General features: G+C 46.6%; 1 protein-coding gene across 1 annotated transcript in view; it reads right to left on the bottom strand.

Annotated features, from left to right (window-relative positions):
- MYO16 (myosin XVI) overlaps window positions 1–16,148 on the bottom strand; it is a 440,032-nt gene that overhangs the window by 188,686 nt on the left and 235,198 nt on the right. The window lies entirely within an intron of this gene.

Below are 16,148 nucleotides of genomic sequence, written 5' to 3'. Positions count from 1 at the left end.
CATCCACCGCTGTGCCCGCACGCGGCCCATGCTCTCCCTTCTGAACATAATCCACGCATGTCCAAACGCAGGGTGCGTCCTGTCTTCCCTCACGCGCCACCTTCTCAGGGAAGTGTCCTGGGCTGGGTGTGCCCCTGAGGGGCTCACCAAACCCTGCACTCACCCACAGCTCTGCTTTGTCAGACGCTGTCACCATTGCCTGGACAGGCATTTCCCCCCAAAAGGCAAGACCATGATTTTGTTTTCTATGTCTGGGGGTGGAAGGGTGGATAAATTAGGAGTTTTGGATGTTCAGATCCAAATGACTATGTATAAAATAGGTAAACAACAAGGTCCTACTGTACAGCACAGAAAACTATATTCAATGGCTTGTAATAACCTATAATGAAAAAGAATCAGAAGAAGAATATGTACTTATACGTACACAACTGAATCACCATGCTGTACACCAGAAACTAACACAATGTTGTGAATCAACTATGCTTCCATTAAAAAGCTACAAGAGCGAGGCCAGTCTTTGAATCACAGCAACCCTGCCCAGCTGAGCAGCTGCCACTCTGGGCTGAAGAGGATGAGTGCACACCTGATTCCTCTGTGGGGTTACCCTTCCCAGCGGTTCACCGCCATGATGTCAGCTCCCCACTTACGGACGTTCCATCTCCAGAATAATCCTCCTGCTTGTTTCCCGGGTCCCCAGAACCCAGCTCCGCCCCGTCCAACTGTTCCTCCTCTGCCGGACTCTGCGCTGCGCCCTCCCTCTCCACGAGCCGGCCACCGCGTGGCGGTGCCGCCCCCCGTCTGCTCCTGGGAGTTGCTTCCCAGGATTCTCCTCCTGCCCGGACAGGCCCATGTGCCAAGGCCGGACCAAGCCACACACTGAAACGAACCTCAAAACCTTCCCTGACTGCTCCAGCCATCCCCTTTTGCCTTGTTTAACTGAATGTGTCAACTTGGCTGGGCCACAGCGTGCCCAAATATTTATTATTATTATTATTATTATTATTATTATTATTATTATTATGACTTTTATTTTTATCACTATTCTGGGTGTGTCTGTGAGGGTGTTTCGGATGAAATTAACACTTGGATTGTTGACGGAGTTAACACTTGAATTGAACTGAGTATTGAACTGAGTCAGCAGATGGCCCTCCCTAGTTGGACAGGTCTCATCCGGTCAGTGCAAACCTGGATAGAACAAGAAGGCTGCTCCTTCCACAGGTGACAGGGACTCCTTTGCCTGACGGTCCTGAGCCAGGACACTGTATTTTGCGGTTTACTGGCTCGAACGGAGACTTGGGTCTGGGGCCGGCCGGCTTCTGGACTGGGGCGTATACCACCAGCTCCCTGGGTCTCCACCTCACCCACTGCACAGCTTTGTGAACCAATTCTGTATACACGTATGTCTATACATACACACATATACGTAAAGAGTTATATTCCTTCCCCACTTCACTTACTCACACATTCACACACTTAAATACGTAATAGTTTTCATTTAACATACACAACTTAAATGTCATCAATCTGATTCTCTTGGATAGAAATGATGTCAACCGCGTTCCTGATTTAGAGTCTTGTAAAATCTAAATCTGTATTGGATGTACGGTCAGCTTCATGTACGTCTGAACATTTCTGTTTATGTGTCTCCGAGTATCCAGACACACATGGCTGGTTCTGTTTAAACCTGGTAGGTTCCCAGTATGCGCGGGAGGGGCCATATGTAGTTGGTTGATAAGAAAGTAGTGAACACAAACTCTGCTCTTTTTCTTTGGCCAAAGATTGGCAAAAGGAAGTAAAAAAATCAGTGCCACGAAATTCATTCTTCTGCCAAAATAAAACCAAAACAAAACAAAACCCCACAAACACTATTATGAAGAATTTATTTGGGAAATGTTCTAGAAAGAACGGTTAGTCTAAGAAACAAACATGCAAATGAGCGATCAGAGGTGATAAATCTGCCTTAAGTTCTTTAAGGAGTGGTGGGAGAGAAGTCTGAGGAAATGGGAGGGAGGGGAGCAGTGAGGAAATAATAAAACATTTTTAAACAGAAGCATAAATAGTTCACTTAGTTAGCTTGATGGCCCTTCCAGATAACATGACTGGACAAGCAGCAAGTCTAACCTTTATAGAAAAAACTGCATGTCCACAAGCACACAGAAAGACACACGCCCCACGCGCAAGAGCTCACGGCCCTGGCATCACTAGTGTCCAAAGATCAGCTAGAACGTCTCTGTCACTTTAGTAAGAAGCACCGACTCCATTTTAGCAATCTGGGATTTTTGCAATGAAGTTAAAATGACTAAAATAAAAATACACTATGTCTATAATTTTAAAAAGACTTTGAAAATAAAATTCAGGAAAACCTTGACCACAATTCCTTACTAAACTGAAGACAGTATCTAGTAAAGCAATCTTGCCCAAAGCCAAGCGTGCAGGTGGATGATGTCAGAAATGGGATTTCAGAATGGGTTGTTTCAGGAGAGATTCATAAATTAAATTAAACTAAATACCCCAAGCTTTCTTTTTGATAATATCATCTCATTTAAAAGCTAAATAAAATTGATCGTTAACACACACAAAAATACTTCTGTATCATAATTAACCCTAATGACATCAGGAAAAAAGGGCCAGGAAACGTGGGTTCCTCTCCAAGAGCTGCTGAGCTCCTGCGCCTCTGTCGCGCCTATGTTTGAATATCTTCTAGTAAAGTCTGTCTTTGGGACCTGTCGTTAGGATTATAAACGTTATGTATTTTCAGTAAAATTACATATTATATAAAAATATACTTTATACATAATATTACAACACAGATTTTTTAAAAACAGTCAACATAATCTAAAAGGAAAATGAAATCAAGCAATTAACACTGCAAGTGAGCTCTTTACTTATGCTCAGTTTAGCTCTGAACTGCTTTGAACTACTCTGGTATTTCCACCTGTATGCTAAACTTGAACAACAATACACTGTTCATGGAATAACAGAGTTCAGATAAGGGTTTCATGGTCCAAATAAGGGATGCCTACGAACTCACCGACACTGCGCTGTGTTTTTAGGTCAAAATTCTTCTACATGAAAGAATGTATTTGCAGAAAAGGCACGTTACGTTGCCTGTCATTATATTTTTTCATTTAAAAATTAGCTGAAAGTAAACAATTCTGAAAACATTATTATTGAAGGTCAGAAGGACGTGCTGTAGCTCCAGATGGAATATTCTAGTTGTGAGATGTTAATATGAGAAATTCAAGAAGTTACACGAGAATCTTAAAAAGCAATCAGCTATGCAGAGAGGCACAGTGTCAGTAAAGCGTGTTTAAAACTAGCGTTTCCAAAGACAGATTCTGGAATCTTCGAGACCAGTAGGCATAACTGTTTTGGTCTTAATATGTCCATCAGTCTAGGGGCGTAATTACCATGCTGTTTTAACTTTTCCCTCAGATACCGAGGAAATGAAATGACGCTGTGAATCAGGCCACCCTCACTATTACTACTGCTATGACTGTAATATCATTCTCTCGAGAAATAACTATTTTTCTAAACCAATGCCATCCCTAAAAATGTTAGTAAGCATCATTTTAAAGAGAAACATGATGAAGCTCAGATGCATCTTCACTGTCAAACTTATTTTCAATTTCCAAATGTACCTTGCCTTAGAAGTAAATTTAAATGGGTTTTAGTACTGTGGATTCTTAAACAGTACACAAATCCTTCTGGTAGCTTCTTTCTGCATGACCTGCTGCTTCTAATAACTTTAGCATTTATAGTTAAGGTTTCAAACACTTGCAAAAGTTAACCTTGAATCCCAAATTTTATGAAAACAAACGCTTATAAAATAAGGAAGATAAAAAGCAATGGATATTTACTTCTGACTTGTTAGGAGACAACTTAAAATTGGGATGGGCGAGAATTAAATTACACAAAGTAACTAATGCAAGTTAAAAACTACAGTTGCCGTGGTTTTTAAAAAAAGGAGTGATCATGGCCTATTTTCCTGATGATTTTAGGAAAAGTTTTATTTAAAATGGCAGGATGAGCTACCACAAGATCTTGTATATATTTCCCTGTGCTAGTGGCGGCTCACAGCGAAAAAACAATGTGACAGTGAATGTATGTATGTTCATGAATAACTGAAAAACTGTGCTCCACACTGGAATTTGACACAACATTGTAAAATGACTACAACTCAATAAAAAATGTAAAAAAAGAAAAAAGAAAAAAGTTCTGGAGATCTGCTGCACAATAAGTAAATGTACTTGGCACTATGAAACAGTGTGTTTAAAAGTGGTAAGACGATGAATTTTCTGCTGTGTGTTTTCATCACAAAAATAAAATGTAAAGAAAGACCCCTTGAAAATTAATTAATTAACTAATTAAAAGGTGGGATGGCCCCCTTCTTTCTTTCTTTCATCTCCCCTCCCAGAATGATGCTCCGCCGTAAGCCCGGTGGGAACACAGGAAGGAGGCAGAGTACAAAGATGACACAAGTCAGGTGTCACAGATCATCTGTTTGCGCTTTGCGCCTCTGTCTCGGAGACTTTAACAGCTCACCCACCAACAGCTCTGCTCTGAGCTTCCTTCTCACTTCCCACCAACCTCCAGTTTCAGACAGGACATCCCCTCCTGCTGAAACTGAAAGCCGTCCGCTAAGTGGAATCACTCACCCACTTCAGCCAAAGAGGAATCAAGATCCATTTGAAAAGGCCGGGGCACGTAGGACATTTGAAACGTTGATGATGCTACATTTGAATAACGGTCCTGCATCTGTATAATGATCTAGACCAGGAGGCTGCTGTAAAGTTTAGTGATGTGTTACCGAGTCATTCTGCATTGCAGCAAACACAGTTATCTTATCACATAATCCCAGTGAGTAATATTCTTGCAGTTAAAGCAGAAATGTAGAGGCCACATTTTATCAGTCATAATTTAATTTGCTCAGTGTATGATGCTAAGAATTGAGTGATTACGTTCAGACAACGAGTACCCATAAAATGTTTTTACACTTTTCCTCTTGGGGGGCCCAAAATATTCATTTCTTTCATTGGATGGACATTCTTATCATCACAGCAAATGAGCTGAGTTTTGTTTGGTCATCAGTTTATTGGCTCAGTCTTCAAACGCTTAACTTAATACCAGCCATGCTTTCTTAGTGGGGCCACAGTCCTGAACAGAGCAAGGTCCCCACTCTCTCGCTACTTACTCACTAATAAGGAAAATTCTGAACAAAAAATTTAGATAATCAATATTTCTCTAATAGAGACAACTGTGCTGCCATCAGTCTAAGTTGCTTTGGTGAATCAGAGAAGCTTCATAAAGACAGACTTGAACAAATTACATGCTGGCGAGAGACAGTGCCTGTGTTTTTGTTACTATAAACTGCTAATTTAAGCTGTCCCGGCTTTACCCAAGTAAATGACAATACTGAGTGTGCACACCTGCCAAGAATTGTGGTAAGTGGGACTCAAAGATGGAAGAGACAGAGTCTCTGGCCAGAGACATCACACAGTCAGCAGCGTTCAGGTAAGATGGCAGTAACAGAGTAAAACATGATGTTCTATAGAATACCAACATACAGAATAGCAATGATTACTTAACTATTAAGTCTGAAAGGCAAACTGATATTTTAGAAGGTTCTGGTTTTTTGAATACTAAAATGCTCCTACATGTTTCAGTCAACAATTGGCTTGATCAGAAATTCTACATGTGCATTTCAATTAGTGACGGAATAAACGTTAACCATTCTGTAAATGCACTTGGTCTCATCAATATATTGTCTAAGAGGCTTTATAATCCTGGGGATTCTTCAAACATTACAAAAATCCCTTGTGTCAGAGAGAGGAACTTGGAAGTAATGCAGATACTTAGAGGAAATGTGCTTGTAATAGTAATTATATTATCCAAGACAAAGACAAATAGTCAAATAATAGAGTGACTATTTGAAATAATCAATGAAAGGTTTAAAAAAACCAATCTCTAACCAAAGAAGAGGGAAAACAAAGCGCTGTCCATGAAATGCAGACCCACTGGCCTCTCTGGCATTCTTTGGAAGCGAGGAATCGATTACATGACGAATGCAAAACATGGTATATTTATGCCAATTAGTCCACAAAATAGATTACTGTATGCATGCATAATTAAACTGACTTCTGGATATTTGGGAAAATTCAAAGTTAATTAAACAAAATTAATTTGCTTTGAGAGAAGGAGGAAGACGCGTTTGTCGGGCCCAAAGCAGGAAGCGTGGTATGCTAATTCTGAATTAATTTGAACGCTGATAGCTGCAGTGAGCTTTCCCCAACCATGCCAGCAAGAAAGGGCTTTTCTCTCGATTGAATCAACGTTTGGGGAGCATTCTTTGAGGCAGCAAAAGGGCGAGTGCGCGTTCCTGTCCGTTTTCTGGCTCCTTCCGCACGTCTGCAGCTCACTCTCTGGAAGGGGATCCGCCACGTCCAGGAGGCCCCTTCTCTCCAGATGCTCCCCCAGGAGGGAGGGGCAGGGGGCAGGGGCTCCAGGACAGGGCAGGGGTCAGTGTCAGCCCACCTTCAGGTCCTGCCTCCTGCCACTGCCTTCCAGTGGCCTCTCCATCTGGCTGCTGCTTCCCCGAAGCGGGCTCACCCCTTCAGGCGCCCCCGGAAGCACTGCTGCGCCGGGACCGACAGCCCGCGTGCCCAGAGCTTGACCCCGGGCGGCGGTGCCTGCCGAGCGTCCCCGGGCCAGGGCTTACTCGGAGGCTCCAGCACAGTCCCCCGCAGGCACAGAGAGGGGGCCTGAGTTAGTAGGGCGCACAGCAGGCGATCCTTCTCGTGAAAAGCAAGAAGAGACGGTCCGCTGGGCCGCAAACTTCAAAATACTCGAGTTTTGGTTTTAAAGGATTTGCTGCGATGCCGCTCCCCGGGGCACCAGGATCCTGGCACTTCAGCATCTCCAGCACGGATTGGCGTCTTCCGCGGCTTTCAGTGTTCGGAGTCTTTTTTCGTTATTGACGTATTTCGCGAAGGTTCCCGGCAGCAGAAGGCTCACGGCGGAGGTTCCGGGTGTGACCCGCGGATGGTTTCCCCGAGCTAACGGCGTTTGATGTGAGAGCCGACTGAGAAGCAGCCACCACCGCGTGGTGTTCTGTTTACCACGAAATATTTAAGCAGGTGAGACGCCGCGGAGCTCCCAGGACAAGGTGTCCTGAGCCTGACACCGCACACGCGCGTGCGCACACTCACTGCGTTACACGCGCCCCGCAGCCTCGTGCCACCGTGTTGACGCCGCCCCGTGCCGGCTGTTGACGCGGACGCTGGTGAGTGCTTTGCTTTGTACAAAAGTGTTGGATTAATTAATCTCCCTGAAAGCTGAAGCTCTTAGGATTAGCTGCTCTGACAATATTCCCCAAATCAGCGCGCAAGTGTTTAGAGTCTGTCAAAGTGTTTAGAGTCTGTCAAAATACTTAACTCTAATCAAATTTAGTGAGATCCATTTCCTGGGTGGATGTAAACATGCTTCCAATCACACACACACACACACACACACACACACCACCCAATACGATCTATTCTGCATACATAGACAGCTCATGTGTCTCCGAATAACCTACACCCCCTGTTTACTCTGGATCGACAGTGAAGGAAAACAGAGGCTCTTCATTTCTTCAAGAAGGAGACATGTCATGAGGGGAGAAAGCCACACCTGGTGCGCTTCCGGGACCACGTGGACCAGGTAAACTGAAAGTGCGCTTTCAGTGGGAAAGGTGGCAGTGGACAAGGAATGGCCCCTGGGGCGCCCAGGGGCGACCGTGCCCTGACCCTCAGGGTTTACAGGGAGTCTGATTTATTCTATCAAACAGGGGTCGCGGTCCATACGGGGAGGAGATCACGTTTTAGGCCCCAGAAACGACATAAAGTCAGACGTCCAAAGGCTACCGCCTCAAGGGGAAGAACACCCTCAGATGCTCGCCCCTGGACGGAGACAGGCGGCTTCTGGGTGGGCAAACGTCTCCCCCAGGAGTCATGGCCACAGGCAGTCCTTCCTTTCCTGGTTTTAGGGATTTAACCTCAAAACCCATGTGTCCTTAGGACATGTGAACTAAAGAATTAGCGTAAAGATGGTCCCAGGCGGGGTAACACTTGATCAAAGCAAAAGAAGATCTCTAGAGGGGTAACCCTCGACCCAAGTCACACAGGACTCTCCCAGCCTGGGACACCACCAAGGGACACCAGGTCACACCCCGAAGTTCAAAGACAGGGGGAAATAACCTTCCCTGAACAACCGTTAGCAGACGTAAGCAGCAGTAGTCGAAGCTTGAGAGCCTCAGCTAATACAGTGATGGATCATAGACACTATAACAAGCCGGCTTAAAACAAGTAGAACTGGAAATATGAGAAAAGAACAAGAAAAAATACTTAAGAAAAAGCAGATTTGGAAGAAGAACAAAGCAGATCTCTTAGAAATGGGGGCAAAATGGGCAGCTAAAACGCAATATATGCATTGAACATCAGATTAATCACTGCTCCAAAACTACAAGAAAGCAGTGCAGAAATTACCCAGAATGAAGCACAGAGAGACAGAAATGGAAACTATGAAAGAAGCTAGAGGAGGGGAGCGAGGATGAGAAAGACCGCGCGCATCCCACAGGCGTGCTGGAGGGAAGGGGGAACGATCACAGAGATCACGGCCAGTAGTTTTTCAAACTTGGTGAAATGAGTAACTCCAATGATTTGCAAATTGAAGCCTCACACAGAATAAATTAAACAAAATTTATAGCCAGAATCACTGCTATACAGTTAGAAATCTAGACCGTGTGTGCACACACAAACACACACATAACAATGTTTATTCATCCCTTCACCACACACCTACTCTGCAGGATCTAGAGGAATTGAGCTGATTAAGTCATGGTCTCGACTCTCAGAATACTTTCTTCTTGGGGGAAAACAGCAACATAAACACGCAATATATCACCTGTGATGAATTCCACGGTAGCGGCAAGCGCAGCAAACGCTGAGTTCAGAAGACAGCGGAGGTAGCGGGGCTGCCTGCGACCATGAAGGACAGAGAAACCTTTGAAGGACTGAGGTGCTCAAGGTGAATTTTTAGAATGAAAGTGTTTTCTAGGTGGAGAAGGAGAATCCAGGCAAGAGGAAGAGTGTGAAGGCATTCATTCATTCACTCAGTCATTCACTTATTCAGGCACTGAGTACGTCTGACCAGGTGCATGATGTGTCTTGCTCCCGGAGTACAGACGACTTGGTGGGAATCGGCAGATTAGCTCAGACGGGAAGAGAAGCAGATGTGCATAAACAATTCTTAGGTGACTAGGACGCTTTGGAGCAATGGTTTTAGAATTTTTCCATCACGAAGACTTCGAATACAAATGTTAAGGGATCCCAATACATAAAACAGGTAAAACAATGGAATATTACTTAGCCATAAAAAAGAATAAAATAATGCCATTTGCAGCAACATGGATGGACCTAGGGATCATCACTTTAAGTGAAGCAAGCCAGAAAGAGAAAGAAAAATATCATATGATATCACTCATATGTAGAATCTAAAAAAAAGAAAAAAGAAAAAAGAGGACACTAATGAACTCATCTACAAAATAGAAACAGACTTGCAGACATAGTAAAAAATCTTATGGTTACTGGTAGAAAGAGGGTGGGAAGGGATAAATCTGGGGGTTTGAGATTTACAAATGTTAGCCACTATGTACAAAAATAGATTAAAAAAATAAATTTCTTCTGTATAGCACAGGGAACTATGTTCAGTACCTTGTAATAACTCTTAATGAAAGTGAACATATGGCTGTATATGCATGACTGGGACGTTGTGCTGGACACCAGGAATTGACACATTGTAACTGACTGTACTTTAATACAAATTTTTTAAAAATAGGTAAGACAGAGATGCTCAGATAGCAGGGGAGGTGTGTATACAGGTGGGTGTAAGAATGTGTGTGTTCACACTGGCGCCCTGGGAGGCAGAAATTCCCGCTCTCATGATGGCACTTTCTCTGTGGGTGTGTTTACCAGGTTCACTCTCAGTCACAGAGAGGTTCTTCTTCAGCCGCAGCGTTAAAGGAACGGCTCCTGTTTGTCTGTTTCGTCTAAGTGGTTATGGCTGGTGCGCGTGTGACCTTTTACGTTTTGCGTCTGTTGGTTCTGCAACTCAAAACATCACTGAAATGTATTAGCAGAGAAAATACTTCTCCACTGATTTACTGGATTTCCTAGGTGGACATACACTACTCATAAATCACGGTACTCCTGTCTTATCCTTGCCGTTTATTCCTTTTTATTTTCTTCTCTGATCACAATGGCTACAACTCTGGGACTGATGCTGAAAAGGGCCTGTACCTATTTCATAGCTAAATGTGGTGTCTACCTAGGCCTTAAGATAAATAATATTTGTCTTGTGATAGACTCCTTCTACTTCTAATTTAAAAATAGATTTGGGAGTTGAATGTTACTGTCTTTTGACACCTATTAAGATGGTCAATTGATTCTTCCCTTTTTACTTATTGATGTGATGGACAGTGCTAATAATTAAATTTCCTGATATCGACCATTGAGTATGTTTTAATGGATTTCTAGGTTCCACTGGCTAATGTTTTATTTACGGTGCGTGTCTACAAGTCAGGTCGTTTCTATTCTTTAATTAGTGTATCTTTTGATGTATTGATAGCAGAGATATCCTGGATTTTAAATTTTAAAAAAATCTGACAGTGAGAAAAGTTTTAAGAGTTTTAAAAGAGGAACACAGAGACAGCCAATGGATCATTCTTCAGCAACTGAAAACAGCAGCGTGGCGCATCTTTACTTCAGATCTTTGTTTTTTACAAATGAATTTCACTGATAAACTTGACATCCCCACCTATTCATTCATTATTTCCTTCCTTATCAGAGGAAATAAATGTGACCCACTTTGTGTTTATCTTTCAGTCTATTTAAAAAAATAAAATTACACTTGTGTGTACCTATAAAATATGTAATGTTATTGTGTTTAAACTTATATAAACATCACACCCACGTCACGTGTGCCATTTGGCAAATTGCCTTAGCTCCACTGTACATTTATAAGGTCTATTCCACCTTAGGGCTCAGGTTCATTTATTACGTTGCTTGAAGATGCTCTGCCATGACCACAGCTGATTAATTCATTCATTTTCTTAAACATGGTCATTTGTTTTCTTTTCTACTTATTTATCTGCATCTTTGGAACATGTGTCAGTGAAGACCCACGTCCATGTTTTTTATGCGCTCTGTGGGTCTCCCTAAGCCAGCGTTTCTCCACCTTGGGGCTGGAGACCCCTGGGGGCCCGTGACCGTTCTGTGGAAGGCAGTGGGTTGGGTGGCTCCCTCTGTGTCTGTTCACGAGGTGCCAGTAGCACCCTGTCTCCAAGCTGTCACAACCAGCTGTGAGTCCAGGTATAGCCAAGAGCCCCGTGGCGGGTGACGGCCACCTGGCTGCTATCCTACACACACGTCCAACTTTACCAAATACTGCTCCTCAAAGCGGCTGTGCTAACCTAAGCTCGCAGCAGGCGTGGGTCAGAGCGCCCAGCCCCTCAAGTTACTGATTTTTCCCAGTGTTGCCAGCGTTCTCACCATGAGGTGACACCTAATAACTTCCAGTTGCATTTCCTCGGCTACTTGTGAGAATGTGCATTTTGTCGCACGGTTGCCGGAGCTCCGGGGTTTCTCCTCTGCATCATCTGCCGTCCAGAAAAGCAATGAAGGATTTTCCTCCGTCATTCATTTCTGCAAGGGTTTAAACAATTCTCTGTTCTTTGAAAGAGCTTTGAAATTATACGCTTAGGAACTTCCCAGGCGTGGCTTCTTTTGGGGACAGAAACAGTCCTTCAGGGTTTCTCGTCGCATTTGATTTTTTTCGTTTCTTTTAGAGTCGGTTTCAGGTTTGCGCACAGGACTCTCACTCAGTATCGCTCCCTTTGCTTCTCTCACCAACGATCAATATTTAATTTCCTGGTGGCCGTTCATCTGTTTGCATCTACTTCCGTGTTCAGTCCCTAATTTTATTACCCTGTGGACAGAGAATACACCCTGCGTGATTTCTGAACTGGGGAGTTTATGAAGCTTTACTCCATGGCCTAAGATGTGCTCAGCTCCTTAACGAGGATACCACAGATGCTGAGGTGCCGCGTTTATGTGAACAGCGCCGACTCGGCGCGAGGCTTTCAAATGCCCCAGCGCCCCTCTGCTCGCCGCTGCGCTCTGGGCCGTTCCCGTCCACAGGTAAACGCAGCTTTGTCTGCGATGCGTGCTGATCTTCCAGCCCTGCTGCCGTGCGGCCCCAGCATCACCACGCGGCCCGTCCACGAGCGCTCCTCTTACCCAACCACCCACTCCGCTCTCCTTTCAGTCACTCACACGGCCAGTTCTCTGCACGCATCGTAAGCCATCCTCTCCTTACACGCTAACATCCGCTCAACATGAACTTCCGTATTTCGAGACGGGTGCCACACTGCTGCTTAAATGTGAAACACATGAAATTAAGTGTTTGTAGCCATATTATGACATGGGGTTATGCATAATAATAAGCAATATTTTATGAGGTTTATCCAGAACCTAACAACATAGACTATAACATCACATCATTGTTAACAGCTGTCCTAAGGCGTTTACTGATGGGATGTGTGAGGACGCGTCTGGCACTTGGACAGGGAGTCCTACCTAACACGAGAGACCTGGGGAGACAGAGAGTTCTGGAAATCTCACGGAGGGCTTCCGGAGCAACACCTGGGCACTTCACCAAAAACGCGTCTGGCGGAAACGTGGTGGCGAGACAGCACATCGTGGAGGGAGCTCGGGCTCTGGGTCTGATGGTCGCCCTGGCTTCGGCCATCCCAGAGATCGGGTCCCTCTGCCTCGTGTTTACTTCCTGACGGTTGGGATGGCAGGAGAGGCCGCCCTGCAGGGTGTGGGGGAACCCAGGTTGCTTTGAATTTCCATGCTGTGCTCAGCCCTTTCCTGCCCTGGCACCAGGGGGATGTGAAGTCCATCCCCGTTAGGTTTCATTCCACACAGCAGAATATTTGCCCTGCCTGGGTCTCACTTTGTTTCCAGGGAAAATTCTTCAAAATTTCAAAAGTCTTGTAAAGTATACACACATTTCCAGGTCATAAGGCTGTCTTTGTGGGTCAGTTTCACAAGCAGGCATCACCAGGGACCTCTGGACGGTTGGGACCCACAGAACCACCGCCCCCGATTCACTGGAGACTGTGGATCTCGCTGGTGCACATTCGGATCCCAGGCCAGAGTCCCCACGCCCAGGTCACACCCTGACCAGTGATATCGGCGTCTCCAGGAAGGGTCGAGCATTACACTCTCCAAGGGATGTTGGAAATTGCGCCTTGAAAAAGATCAGTCTTGACGTTGTGTGGAGGAAGGCATAAGAGAAAAAAGACATATAAATCTGATTTATTATTTACTTCCTCCTCACTTCAGAAAACCACTGGTGCTCATTGTCTGTTAGCGCCCTCTAGCTGTGTTCTCGCCCCGCCTGGTGAACGCCGACCCTCCAGTCGCCAGGGCAGCGTGCAGTCGGGATGTGCTTCTCGGCCGGGGTCCACCGGTGACTCCCGTCTGCTGTCTCACAGGCCGACGTGCCCCTCCGCCCGGTTTAGGCCTTTCTCACACTCGGACTCTGGGAACTTGGCCACAGGTTATTCTACGTCTCAGTGCTCTTAGCCCCCAACACAGTGCCCGCGACCTGGACAGGACTGCAATCTGAAGTAAACACTTTCGGGAGTATGCATTTTCTCCCAGTTTCCCGCAGCGCGAAGTCTGAGGTGCACAGCGTCGTGATCTGACACACGTACGTCATGAAGGAACGATCGTCTCCACATCCATCAGCTCAGGCAGATGCAGAATTGAAGAAACAGAAAAAATGCTTTCTTGTGACGAGAGCTCTTAGGATTCACTCTGTTCACAGTGTCCGTGTGCAAACCCAGCTGTGCGCACCGCGCTGCGCATCGCCTCCCCACGGCTTACTCGCCTGATGCCTGGAGGTCGGTACCTTTCCACCACCTTCACCCAATTCCCCTTCCTCCAATCCCCGCTCTGTGAACACAAAGCTGATCTCTTTTTCTGAGTCTGTGTGCTGGTTTGTTTTGGGAGCACAGCTGACCTACGACACCATGTGAGTGCCTGGTACACAACATAGTGCTTTGATATTTCTATACTTTTCAAACTGATCACCTGAGAAGCCCGGTTGCGCTGTCACTGGACAAAGACACTGCATTGTTAACTGGCAGCGTTCTCCCCACTGCACCTCTCCTACGTGACTCGTTTATTTTGCAGCTGGCAGTGTGTGCCTCTTAATCTCCTCCACCTACGATTCCATGTTCTTTGGCACCAGCAAGTCCCAAGGTGGCCTGACGTTGCATTGGAAAAGCCCAGCAGACTCGGCACCGTGAAGGGTGTGTTCGGCGGAGGGCGGGGCCGTCGGGGTGAGCGCCCCTGGGGAGCGCTCCTCTGTGCTGCTGCTCACACGTCCCTCCAGCTTTTCACCGCCGGCCTCCAGATGCGTGCTCTGTGCCGCCACCCTGTCTCCGCAGACCCGGAGACGCGGCCGCGTCTCTGCTTCTCTTCAGGCCCGCACGTGTGTCTCCCGGCGGTGGGGGCAGAGCCTGGCCTGCAGACCCCACGGGCGGAGACCTTCAAGGCACTGCAGCATCCTGTTCTCCAGGGGGGGACGCTAGGCGGCTTGAAGGCGGGTGGGCAGCGTCAGGAGTTGACTGCGACTTCAGGCGGAGAGTGGGGTGTGGGTGCTAATGGGGAAAGTCAGCGCTGGGAAGGCTTGAAGAATTTCAGGTCAGTGAGGGTGGTAGCCAAGCCAGGACTGTGTTGGGGACGTGGGGAGAGGCAGCCAGATCTGCTGAACAGGTCGGCAGCACGGCCGATGGGACCATGATGGACCGGCATGAGCGGGATGGAAAGGTACGAATCACACTTCAGGGTTTGGTGTGAACTGAGATGCCATTCACTGAGGCAGGGAAGACCTGGCAGGGGGATTGGAATTGTTGGGGAAAGACATAACACGAACATCCCAAAGTGATCGAATGCTCACGACTGCATTTATACCATCACTTTTCCATCTTGCGCACACCTGATCTCTGAGACCAGCGACAATGATCGTCTCCATGACCCCAGTCTACACGCCAGTGAGAGGCAGGGCTCAGCGAGATTCCAGGACTGCTTCAGCCCGGCCCACCTGTCTGTTATAACCTCCCCTTCCCCCCTGAAACCCAGTGCATTGTAAGGACTTCATCGTCTCAAAGCTGCATCATGATCTCAAGAGATGCCACAGGAGAGCAGGTACTGGTGGGAACACTGCATTTCAGGAGCACGGGCACCCTGTCCCTCCGACACCCGATGTCCGTGCACTCTGGGGCATCTCTGGCTGATGCTCAGCTAAATGTGCAGAAGGATGCTGTTCACCTGACTCTGAACACATTGAGGCCAAGCCGCCCCGCTGAAAAGACAAGGACAGACCTTTCCTAGGCTCGAAGTGAGTTCTCTTAGACGCCGAGAAGTCGTCAAGAAAAGGGACGTCACATTCAGAGCAGTGAAGTGTAGAAATCACTTACTGGCTGATACCAATTAACGTGAAGATGTTAAGCTGCACACCCAGGTGACAAACAGACTAAAGCAGAGCTGAGGTGCTGAACAGAAGCCGCCGGCCTGGGTGCTAGCGGAGGGCGCTGCGCAGACGCGCGCCACGGGCCACGCCGCTTGCCGAAGCCCGCCCCGCACGGACGCAATCCCCAGACTTCTTTCTGCGACAAGGAAGTGCCTTTGCTGGAAGGTACAGAGCTCGAGAGCAACGGGAAGACGCAGCGCTGGGAAATCAGTAAGTGAGGAAAGCTTGGGAACACCACACCGCTGGGAGGGAGAGCTTCCTCCACCGGAGTTCGAGCACCTTCAACCCTTCAGCCCTCAAGGGGGTGAGAGTGACTCTTTGAAATGGTTAAGGAGTCGTGATCACTCAGCACTCGGATCTGCAGAGAGGAAGAGACCTCTGCAGCAGAGGTGGGAGCACAATTAATGATCTTCCCCGTGACTCAGAAAAGCAGGGGCTGGGCTCTGCTCTGTTTCTGGAGCTCCATCCAGGTCGGTGTGGAAGGAGCAGGATGGGGGAGGCAGCCC

The sequence above is a fragment of the Vicugna pacos genome, chromosome 14 (assembly GCF_048564905.1).
Source record: "Vicugna pacos chromosome 14, VicPac4, whole genome shotgun sequence".
NCBI lineage: Eukaryota > Metazoa > Chordata > Mammalia > Artiodactyla > Camelidae > Vicugna > Vicugna pacos.
The sequence above is the reverse complement of the archived record's forward strand: the minus strand, read 5'-3'. Positions and strand labels throughout refer to the sequence as shown.